The sequence below is a fragment of the Symphalangus syndactylus genome, chromosome X (assembly GCF_028878055.3).
Source record: "Symphalangus syndactylus isolate Jambi chromosome X, NHGRI_mSymSyn1-v2.1_pri, whole genome shotgun sequence".
Lineage (NCBI taxonomy): Eukaryota > Metazoa > Chordata > Mammalia > Primates > Hylobatidae > Symphalangus > Symphalangus syndactylus.
This window is the reverse complement of record NC_072447.2, coordinates 83,413,474-83,426,476: the sequence shown is the minus strand read 5'-3', so window position 1 is coordinate 83,426,476 and position 13,003 is coordinate 83,413,474.

The window sequence follows — 13,003 nt, the reverse complement described above, 5'->3', positions numbered from 1 at the left end:
TTCTAGCTTTGATGTCTGAGTACTGATTTCCCTAGGTTTAACTATTTGCTCCATGTTAAGACAGCTCTGTGGAAATTTGTCTGTGTAACTGAAGTGTTATGCAGGCCTGTCTGTGTGATCATCACGGAGAATTGGTCTGCCACAATATCAAAGCCAGACAATGATACTACAAGAAACAAAACTATAGTCCCAATATCCCTGATGAACATAGATGCAAACATCCTCAACAAAATACTAGCAAACCAAACTAAACATCACATTAAGATGGTCATACATCATGATTAAGTGGGATTTATCCCTGTGATGCTAGGGAGGTTAAACATACACAAATCAATACATGTGACATACCACATTAACAGAATGGAGGGCAAAAATCATATAATCATCTCAATTTGTGCAGAAAAAACATTTGAAAAAATTCAACAAACTTTCATTTTAAAAAACTCAAAAAATGAGGTACAAAAAATACCTAAACACAGTAAACGTCATATATGAAAATGGAAGAGCAAGATGGTGGAATAGAAAGCACCACTGATTGACTCCCCAACCCTACCCCACAAGGACACCAAGTTAAAAACTACCCAGAAAAAATACCTTCATAAGATCAAAAAATCAGGTGAGCACTCATAGCACCTGCTTTTAACTTCATATTGCTAAAATTGGTACTGAAGACATTTAAAAAAAACAGTCCTGCATCTCTGACGCCACCCCTCCCCAACCCTGGGCAGCAACAGCATGGTGCGGAAAGTGTATCAGGGTGCTAGGGGAAGGAGAACACAGCAATTGTGAGCCATTGAACTCAGTGCTTTCCTATTAGAGCAGAAAGGAAAAGCAGAACAAACTCAGCTTATGCCCGCCCATAGAGGGAGCATTTAAACCAGCCCTAGCCAGAAGGGAATTGCTAATCCCAGGATCCAAAGTTGAATGCTTGCAAACCAAGGGCTACAGTGCTCTGTATCTCCAAGTAAACTTGAAAGGCAGTCTAGGCCATAATGACTACAATTCTTAGGTGAGAACTACGGCAGAACTAGGCCCAGAGACAGTGGACTGGGGGTGGGGTGGGGGACACGACATACTGAGACTCCCGCTGGGGCAGCCAAGGGAATCCCAGCATCATTCCTCCCCTAAACCCAGACTCCATAGCTTGTGGCTCCAAAATAGACCCTTTTGCTTCCACTTGGGGAGAGGAGAAGGAATAGTAAGAAGGCCTGTGTCTTACATCTAGAATATCAGCCCAGCCACAGCAGAATAGGGCACCAGTCAGAGTCATGAGGCCCCCATTCCAGGTCCAAGTTCCCAGATGACATTTCAAGACACATCCAAGGCCAAAAGGAAACCCATTGTCTTGAAGTAAAGGATGAAGTCCTGGCAGTAATCATCATGTGCTAGCTAAATAGCCCTTGAGTCCTGAATAACCAGCAGCAATACCCTGGTACTATATCACGGGCTTGGGTAAGCCTCTGATACTTGCTGGCTCCAGGTAAGACTCAGCACATAACCATCACAAGTGGGTAGAGCACCAAGTAAGCTCTTGGGGTCACCAATTTCAGGACTTGACTCTTGGATGGCATTTCTGGATCTGCCCTGGGCCAGAGGGGAGTCCTGAGGTTTGACTCCTAAGCCAGGTAGCATTCACAGCAAGTTGCCTTGAAAGACCTTGGGCCTTCAAGGACCATTCTCAGTAGTCCAGCAGTACTCTTCATGATCTGTGAAGGCAATGGCTACAGGATGAGGCTTCTCTGTCTTTGGATAGGGAAGAGAAAAGTGGAAAGGACTGCATCATGTGAATTGAGTACCAGCTCAGTCACTACACAATAGAATGCCATGTAGAATTCTACAATTTTTGACTATGGTTTCTAACTCCCAAATAGCATTTCTGAACCCACCTCGTAATTGAGGGATCTCATTGCCCTGAATGAAGGACGCAGGCCTGGCTGGCATTGCCATCTGCATTTTGTAGAGCCCCAGGGATTTGAGTGAACATAGACAGTAGCCAGAGAGTGGTGACAGCAGGTCTTGAGGTGACCCAGCACTGTGCTGGCTTTAGGTCTGACCCAGTGCAGTCATAGAGGTAATGGCAATAATATCATTCCACTCCCAGCTTTAGGGGGCTCAGAAAAGAGAGACTCTGTATTTTTTTGGAGAAAGTAAAAGAAAGGAGTAAAAGTCTCTCCCTAGAAACCCAGAGAATTCTCCTGGATCTTATCCAAGACCATCAAGGCAGTACATATATGAGTCTGCAAGATCTACAGCATTACAGGGCTTGGGATGCCCCCTAAAGCAGATACAGCTTAGATGATAACAACCAGTTTCTTTCAAATATCTGAAAAGTCTTTCGAAGAAGAATAACTACAAATAAGCATAGACAGTAAAGACTACAACAAATAGCTAACCTTTCCATGCCCAGACACCAAAGAACATCTACTAGTATCAACAACATCCAGGAAAACATGACCCCACCAAATAAACTAAATAAGGCACCAGGGATCAATCCTGAAGAAACAGAAATATGTGACCTTTCAGAAAGAGAACTCAGTTATGTTGAGGAAACTGAAAGAAATTCAAGATAACACAGGGGACAAATTCAGAATTCTCTCAAATACGCTTAACCAATAAATTAAAATAATTCAAAAGAATCAAGCAGAAATTCTGGAGATTTAAAATGCAATTGGCATACTGAAGAATGCACCAGAGTTCTTTAACAGCAAAATTGATCAAGCAGAATAAAGAATTAGGGAGCTTGAAGACAGGCTATTTGAAAAGACACAGTCAGAAGAGACAAAAAAAGAATAAGGAACAATGAAGCATGCCTATGGGATTTAGAAAATATCTTCAAAAGAGCAAATCTAAAAGTTATTGGCACTAAAGAGGGCATAGAGAAAGAAATGGGGGTAGATAAGTAATAATAGAGAACTTCTCAAACCTAGAAATAGACATCAATATTCAAGTATAAGAAGATAATAGGACATCAAGCAGATTTAACCTAAAGAAGACTATCTCAAGACATAACTGAACTCTGAAAAGTCAAAGATAAAGAAAGGATTCTAAAAGCAATGAGAAAAGAAACAAATAATGTACAATGCAGCAGACTTTTTAGTGGAAACTTTACAGTCTAAAGGAGAGTGCCATAACATATTTACAGTGCTGAAAGGAAAAAACTTTTACCCTAGAAGAATGTATCCAGTGAAAACATTCTTCAAACATGGAGAAATAAATACTTCCCCAGACAAACAAAAGCTGAAGGATTTCATCAATACCAGGCCTGTCCTAGAAGAAATGCTAAAGGGAGTACTTCAATCAGAAAGAAAAAAACATTAATGAGCAATAAATAATCACCTGAACATATAAAATTCATAGGTAACAGTAAGTACACACAAAAACACAAAATATTATAACATTGTAACTATGGTGTATAAGCTACTTTTATCATAACTAGAAAAACTAAACAATGAACTGATAAAAAATAATAACTACAACAGCTTTTCAAGACATAGTAAAGACAATAACAAATATAAACAACAAAAAGTTAAAAGGTAGGGGGATGAAGTTAAGGCACAGAGTTTTCTTTTTGTTTGTCTATACAAATAGTGTTAAGTTGTTATCAGGTAAAAATAATGGGCTGCAACATAGTATTTGCAAGCCTCATAGTAACTTCAAACCAGAAAACAAAATGGATATACAAAAAATAAAAAGCAAAAAGCAAAAAACTAAATTACATTATCAGATAAAATATTATTCCCTAGAGGAAGACAGAAAGGAAAGAAAGAAAGAAAGAAAGAAAGAAAGAAAGAAAGAAAGAAAGAAAAGAAGACCATACAATAATTAGAAAACAAATAACAAAATGGCCAGAATAACTTTTTACTTATCAAAAATACATTGAATGAAAATGGACAAAACTGTCCAATTAAAAAACATAGAATAACTAGATAGATAAAACAACAAGACTCATTGATCTGTGCCCTACAAGAAACACACTTCACCTATAAACATACACATAGACTGAAAAAAAGGATGAAAAAAATATTCCACACCAATGGAGAAAAAAAAAAAGCAAGAGTCACTATGCTTATATCAGACAAAATGGATTTCAAGATAAAAACTATGAGACGAGACAAAGAGGGTCACTATATAACGATAAACCGGTCAATTCACCAAGAGGATATAATAATTTTAAATATATGTGCACCCAACACTGGAGAACAAAGATATATAAAGGAAAAATTGTTAGAGCTCAAGAGGGAGATAGGCCTCAACACAATCATAGCTAGAAAGTTCAGCATCTCCTTCTAGCTATGACAGACAAAAAAATCAACAAAAAAACATCAGACTTAATCTGTACTATAGACCAAATGGATCTAATAGATATCTACAGAATATTTCATTCAACAACTACAGCATAAACATTCTTTTCCTCACCTCACAGATCATTCTCTAGGATAGACCATACATTAGGTCACAAAACACATATTAAATCATTAAAAAAATGAGATAATATCAAGCATCTTCTCTGACCACAGTGGAATAATACTAGAAATTAATAACAAGAATTTTGGAAAATATACAAATGGAGACTCAGGATCATCAGGGTGTACAGGAGGCAGGACTAGATTACAGCTCCAACTCAGACAAACAGAGCAGCACGCAGAATTTTAGCATTGTGAATTTTAGCTCCAGAACAACTGCAGAAATAAATCAGGTATCCTGAGTGGACCCACAGACCCTCTGAAGGAAGTGGGAGACCCGGGAGACACTCCAAATACTATGAGTGCCCAAACTGTGGAAGTAGGAAAGGGAGATCCTCCACCCCTGAACACACACCTTCATTGGGAAAGTTGAAGGTCTATTTCGTGAGAAAATATTTTGACCTTAGTTGGAGATGAGTCAATTTAGAGAGCTGAGCAAAATACAGGGGTAGAGGAAGCAGCACAAAAGGCCCTGGGAGCTTGCTGAGTCCCCAAGTAGGCCACTTCTGCCTGGCATCACAGGAATCCTTTGGGAAGGCAGCCAGAGATGTGGGAAAAACACCACAGGGAGAAGGAAGTCTCCAGCTAAACTTTGTAACAATTTGAACTGGTCAAGAAGCCTCCTGGTCAAAACTCAGAGGAGGGCACAAATCTGGCATGCAGACTCCACAGGCAGGAGAAGAAATAAAGCCCTTTTCTTTTGGAGTTGGGAGGCGGGTAGCCTGAGGCAAGTTCTCAGCCCTGCTTGCCTACTGCCTGGAAACAGACTTGGTGCTGTTATGGGGGGCATGGTGGGAGTGAGACTGGCCCTTCAAATTGTCTGGGAGTTGGGTGAGGTCTGTGACTGCTGGCTCTCCCCCACTTTCCTGACAACCTGCAGGACTAAGCAAGGACAGCCATAATCTTTCTAGGTACATCAATCCATTGACCTGAGACCTCACGCACATAACCCACAGCAGCCACAGCAAGACCCACCCAAAGAGAGTCTGAGCTCAGACAGGTCTAGCTCTGCCCCTACCAGATGGTCCTTTTCTACCAATCCTGGTAGCAGAAGACAAAGGCCATATACTCTTGGGAGTTCTAGGGCCCCACCCACCACCACTACCACCCCATACTACCACAGCTGATGCTCTCTGGAAAGCACCACCTTCTGGCAGGAGGCCAACCAGCACAAAAATAGAGCATTGAACTACCAAAGCTAAGGACCCTCATGGAATCCATTTCAACCCCCTGCCACCTCCACTGGAACAGGTGCCGGTATTCACAGCTGAGAGATCCATGGACAGTTCATACCACAGGACTCTGTGCAGACAACCCCTAGTACCAGCCTGGAGCCTGGTAGTCTTGCTGGGTAGCTAGATCCAGAAGAGATAACAATCACTACAGCTCAGCTCTCAGGAAGCCACATCCGTAGGAAAAGGGGAAGACTACTACATCAAGGGAACACCACGTGGGTCTAGGGTTGAACAACAGCTTTCAACCCTAGACCTTCCCTCTGACAGAGCCTACCCAAATAAGAGGAAACCAGAAAATCAACTCTGGTAATATGACCCAAAAAAAAGGCTCTTTAACATCCTCAAAAAATTACACTAGATCACCAGCAATGGATCCAAACCAAGATGAAATTCATTATTTAACTGAAAAAGAATTCAGGAGGTTAGTTATTAAGCTAATCAAAGAGGCACCAGAGAAAGACAAAGCCCAATGCAAGAAAATCCCCAAAAAACAGATGCAAGAAGTGAAGGGAGAAATAATCAAGAAAATAGTATAAATAAAAAAACAATCAAAACTTCTCAGAACATTGGGCAAACCTATAGAAATGGGAAATGCTCTGAAAAGTCTCAGCAATAGAACTGAACAAGTAGAAGAAAGAAACTCAGAACTTGAAGACAAGGTCTTTGAATTAAACCAATCCAACAAAGACAAAGATAAAAGAATTTTAAAGAAATGAAAAAAGCCTCCAAGAAGTCTGAGAATATGTTAAATGACCAAACCTAAGAATAATCGGTGTTCCTGATCAAGAAGAGAATTCTAAAACATTGGAAAACATATTGGGGGAATAATTGAGGAAAACGTCCCTGGCTTTGCTAGAGACCTAGACACCCAAATACAAGAAGCATAAAGAATAAGCACAAAGAAATTCATCACAAAAGATCACTGCCTAGGCACATTGTCATCAGGCTTTCTAAAGTTAAGAAGAAAAAAAGAAACTTAAGAGCTATTAGAGAAAAGCACTAGGTAACCTATAAAGAAAGACATATCAGATTAACAGAAGAATTCACAACAGAAATCCTACAAGCTAGAAGGGATTAAGGCCTTATTTCAGCCTCCTCAAACAATTATCAGCCAAAAATTTTGTATCCAGCGAAACTAAGCATCCTATATGAAGGAAAGATACAGTCTTTTTCAGACAAATGCTGAGAGAATTCACCACTACCAAGCCACCACTACAAGGACAGCTAAAAGGAGCTCTATATCTTGAAACAAATCCTGAAAACACATCAAAACAGAACCTCTATAAAGTATAAATCACACAGGACCTATAAAACAAAATACAAGTTAAAAAGCAAAAACAAAAAACAAAGGTAAACAGGCAAAAAATAGCACGATGAATGGAATGGTATCTCACATCTCAATACTAATATTGAATGTAAATGGCCTAAGTGCTCCACCTAAAAGATACAGAATCTCAGAAGAAATAAGAATTCACCAACCATTTGCTGTCTTCAAAAGACTCACCTAACACATAAGGACTCACATGAACTTAAAATTAAAGGAGTTGAAAGAGGCATTTCATGCAAATGGACACCAAAAATAATCAGGGGCAGCTATTCCTACAGCAGACAAAACAAACCTTAAAGCAACAGCAGTTGAAAGAGACAAAGGACATTATATAATGGTAAAAGGCCTTGTCCAACAAGAGAATATCACAATTCTAAACATGTATGCACCTAACACTGGAGCTCCCAAATTTATAAAACAATTACTAATAGACTTAAGAAATCAGATAGACAGCAACACAATAATAGTGGGGAATTAATACTCCACTGATAGCACTACATAGGACATTAAGACAGAAGGTCAACAAAGAAACAATGGATTTAAACTGTACTTTGGAACAAATGGACTTAACAGATATATACAGAACATTCCATCCAACCTCAGAATACACATTTTATTCAACAGCACATGGAAATTTCTCCAAGATAAACCATATGATAGGCCACAAAATGAGCTGAATAAATTCAAGAAAATTGAAGTTATATCAAGCACTCTCTCAGACTGCAGTGGAATAAAACTGGAAATCCACTTCAAAATGAATCTTCGAAACCATGAAAATGAATGGAAATTAAATAACCTGCTCCTGAATGGGCATTAGATCAAAAACAAAATTAAAATACAAATTAAAAGGTTATTCAAACTGAATGACAATAGTGACAAAACCTATGAAAACCTGTGGGATACAGCAAAGGTGGTGTTAATAGAAAAGTTAACAGCCCTAAATGTCTACATCGAAAAGACTAAAAGAGCCAAAACTTACAATCTAGGGTCACACCTCAAGGAACTAGAGAAACAAGAAACAATCAAGCCCAAAGTCAGCAGAAGAAAGGAAATAACCAAGATCAGAGAACTAAATGAAATTAAAAAAAAACAAAATAAAATACAAAAGATAATTTGTTTTAAAAAAGCTGGTTCGTTGAAAAGATAAAGTTGATAAACTGCTAGCAAGATTACCCAGGAAAAGAAGAGAGAAAATCCAAATAACCTCAACAAGAAATAAAATGAGAGATAGTACAACTGGCACCAAAGAAATACAAAAGGTCATTCAAGGTTACTCTGAACACTTTTATGCACATAAACTAGAAAACCTATAAGAGATGGATAAATTCCTGGAAAAATACAATGCTCCTAGCTTAAATCAGGGGGAATTAGACACCCTGAAGACACTAATAAAAAGCAGCGAGATTAAAATGGTAATTTAAAAAATAGAAACAAAAAAATGTCCAGGACCAGATGGATTCACAACAGAATTCTATCAGACATTCAAAGAAGAACTGGTACCAATTCTATTGACACTATTCGACAATAGAGAGAAAGAAGGAACCCTCCCTAATTCATTCTACGAAGTCAGTGTCATCCTCATACCAAAACCAGGAAAGGACATAAGCAAAAAAGAAAACTACAGACCGATATCCCAGATGAACATAGATGCTACAATCCTTAAAAAAAAATATCTAACCAAATCCAACAACATATCAAAAAGATAATCCACCATGATCAAGTAGGTTTCATACCAGGGATGCAGGGATGGTTTAACATATGCAAGTCAATAAATGTGATACACCACATAAACAGAATTAAAAACAAAAATCACATAATCATCCCAATAGATGCAGAAACACCATTCAACAAAATCTAGCATCCCTTTATGATTAAAACTCTCAGCAAAATTGGCATACCAGAAATATACCTCAATGAAATAAAAGCCATCTATGACAAACCCAAAGCCAACATAATACTGAATGAGGAAGAGTTGAAAGCATTTCCTCTGAGAACAGGAACAAGACAAGTACACCCACTCTCACCACTCCTCTTCTACACAGTACTGGATGTCCTAGCTAGAGCAATCAGAAAAGAGAAAGAAATAAAGAGCATCCAAATCAGTATAGAGGAAATCAAACTGTCACTGTTTGCTGATGATATGATTGTATACCTAGAAAACCCTAAAGACTTTTTCAGAAAGCTCCTAGAACTGATAAAATAATTCAGCAAATTTCCAGACACAAGATTAATGTACACAAATTATTAGCTCTTCCATACACCAACAGCAACTAAGCTGAGAATCAAATAAAGAATTCAACCCCTTTTACAATAGCTGCAAAAAAAATAAAATACTTAGGAATATACCTAACCAAGGAGTCAAATGACCTCTATAAGAAAATCTACAAAACACTGCTGAAAGAAATCATATATGACACAAACAAATGGAAACCCATCCCATGCTCATGGATGAGTAGAAACAATATTGTGAAAATGACCATACTGCCTAAAGCAATCTACAAATTCAATGCAATCCCCATCAATATACCACCATCGTTCTTCACAGAATTAGAAAAAACAATTCTAAAATTCATATGAACCAAAAAAACATTCCACATAGACAAAGCAAGGCTAAGCAAAAAGAAGAAATCTATAGGCATGACACTACCTGATTTCAAACTATGCTATAAGGCCATAGTCACAAAAACAGCATGATACTGGTATAAAAATAGGCACATAGACCAGTGGAACAGAATAGAGAACATAGAAATGAACCCAAATACTTAAATCCAACTGATTTTCAATAAAACAAAGATATAAAGTGGGGAAAAGACATCATTTTCAACAAATATTCCTGGGATGACTGGCTAGTCACATGTAGGAGAATAAAACTGGATCCTTATCTCTCACCTTATATAAAAATCAATGCAAGATAGATTAAGGACTTAAATCTAAAACCTGAAACTATAAAAATTCTAGAAGATAACATTGGAAAATCCCTTCTAGACATTGGCTTAGCCAAGGATTTCGTGACCAAGAACCCAAAAGCAAATGTAAGAAGAACAAGGATAAAGAGGTGGGACTTAATTAAACTAAAGAGCTTTTGTACGACAAAAGGAACAGTCAGAAGAGTAAACAGAAAACCCACGGAGTGGGAGAAAATCTTTGCAATCTATACATCTGACAGAAAACTAATGTCCAGAATCTACAACAAACTTAAGTCAGCAAGATATAAACAAATGATTTCATCAAAAAGTGGGCCAAGGACATGAAGAGACAATTCTCAAAAGAATATACACAAATGACCAACAAACATATGAAAAACTACTCAACACCACTAATGATCAGAAAAATGAAAATCAAAACCACAATGCGATACCACCTTACTCCTGCAAAAAATGGTCATAATCAAAAAATTAAAAAACAGTAGATGATGGCATGGATGCAGTTATCAGGGAACTCTTCTACACTGCTGGTGGGAAAATAAACTGGTACAACCACTATGGAAAAGAGTGTTGAGATTCCTTAAAGAATTAAAAGTAGAACTAATATTTGATCCAGCAATCCCACTACTGGGTATCTACTCTGAGGAAAATAAGTCATTATATGAAAAAGATACTTGCACACACACATTTATAGCAGCACAATTCGCAATTGCAAAATCGTGCAACCAACCCAGATGCCCATCAATCAACAAGTAGATAAAAAAGCTGTGAGATATATATATATATATATATATATATATATATATATATATATATGGAATACTAATCAGCCATAAAGAGGAATCAATTAATGGCATTTGCAGCAACCTAGATAAGATTGTAGACTATTATTCTAAGTGAAGTAACCCAGGAATAGAAAACCAAACATCGTATGTTCTCACTGAAATGTGAGAGCAAACGTATGAGGATGCAAGGCATAAGAATGATACAATGGATTTTGGGGACTCATCGGGGAAGGATGGGAGGAGTGAGGAATAAAAGACTGCAAATGTGATGCAGTGTATACTGCTCGGGTGATAAGTGCACCAAAATCTCACAAATCACCATTAAAGAACTTACTCATGTAACCAAAAACCAACCATACCCCAATACCTATGTAAAAATACAAAATAAAAATAAAGAAAAAGAAAATACACAAATATGTGGAAATTAATCAATATGCTTCTGAATGACCAGTGGGTGAATGAAGAAATTAAGAAGAAAATTAAAAAATGTATTGAAACAAATGATAATGGGAACACAGCATACCAAAACATATGGAATACAACAAAGCAGTACTCAGAGTGAAGTTTATAGCTATAAGTGGCTACATAATAAACAGTAAAAACTTCAAAAAAAATCTAACTATGCATCTTGAACTAGAAAAGTAAGAGCAAACCAAACCTAATAAAATTAGTAGAAGAAAAGAAATAATAAAGATCAGAGAAGAAAGTAAGGAAATTGAAATTAAAAAATACAAAGATCAATGAAACAGAAGTTGGTTTTGTAAAAAGTTAAACAAAATTGACAAACCTTTAGCCTGACTAAGAAAAAAATAGAGAAGATGAAAATTGTAAAAAAGATATTACAACTGATATGCAGAAAGTCAAAGGATTATTAGTGGCTACTATGAGCAACTATATGCCAATAAATTGGAAAATCTACAAGAAATGGACAAATTTCTAGACACATACAACCTACCAAGAATAAACCAGGGACGAATCCAAAACCTGAACAGACCAATAACAAGTAATGAGATCAAAACTATAATAAAAAAAATCTCTCAAGAAAAAAGTCCAAGATCCAATGTCTTCACTGCTGAATTCTACCAACACTTAAAGGAGAACTAATACTAATCCAAATGAAATTATTCTAAAAAATAGAGGAGGAGGGAATACTTCCAAACTCATTCTATGAGGCCAGTATTACACTGATACCAAGAACGTATCAAAAAAAAGAAAACTGCAGGCCAATACCTCTGAATAATTGATATGATTTTGCTGTATCCCCACCCAAATCTTATCTTAAATTGTGGGTGCCATAATTCCCACAAGTTGTGTGAGGGACCCAGTAGGAGGTAATTGAATCATGAGGGTAGGTCTTTCCCATGCTGTTCTTATGATACTGAATAAGTCTCACAAGATCTGATGGTTTTACAAAGGGGAGCTCCCCTGCAAATGCTCTCTTTTACCTGCTGCCATGCAAAACATGACTTTGCTCCTTTTTTGCCTTCTGACATGATTGTGAGGCCTCCCCAGCCACGTGGAACTGTGACTCAATTAAACTTCTTTCCTTTAAAAATTACCCAGTCTTGGGTACGTATTTATTAGCAGTGTGAGAACAGACTAATACAGTAAATTGGTACCAGTATTGGGGTGCTGGTGTAAAGATACCCAAAAATGTGGAAGTGACTTTGGAAATGGGTAGAAAGCAGAGGCTGGAACAGTTTGGAGGGCTCAGAAAAAGAAAAGGAGATGTGTGAAAGTTTGGAACTTCCTAGAGACTTGTTGATTGGCTTTGACCAAAATGCTGATAGTGATACTGACAATAAGTTCTAGGCCGAAGTGGTCTCAGATGAAAATGAGGAACTTGTTGGGAACTGGAGTAAAGGTTACTCTTACTATGCAAAGAGACCGGTGGCATTTTGCCCCTGTCCTAGGTATCTGTAGAAATTTTAACTTGAGAGATTATTTAGGGTATCTGGCAGAAGAAAACTTTGGAAAATTTGCAGCCTGATGATGCAAAAGAAAACCCCATGTTCTTGGGAGAAATTTAAGCCAGCTGCAGAAATGTACATAAGTAATGAGGAGCCAAATGTTAATCACCAAGACAATGGGGAAAATGTCTCCAAAGCATGTCAGAGACCTTCACGGCAGTGCCTCCCATCACAGGCCCGGAGGCCTAGGAGGAAAAAACAGTTTGGTGGGCCAGACCCAGGGCCCCCCTGCTATGTGCAGCATAGGGACTTGGGGCCCTGCATCTCAGCTGCTCCAGCTGTGACTAAAAGGGGCCAAG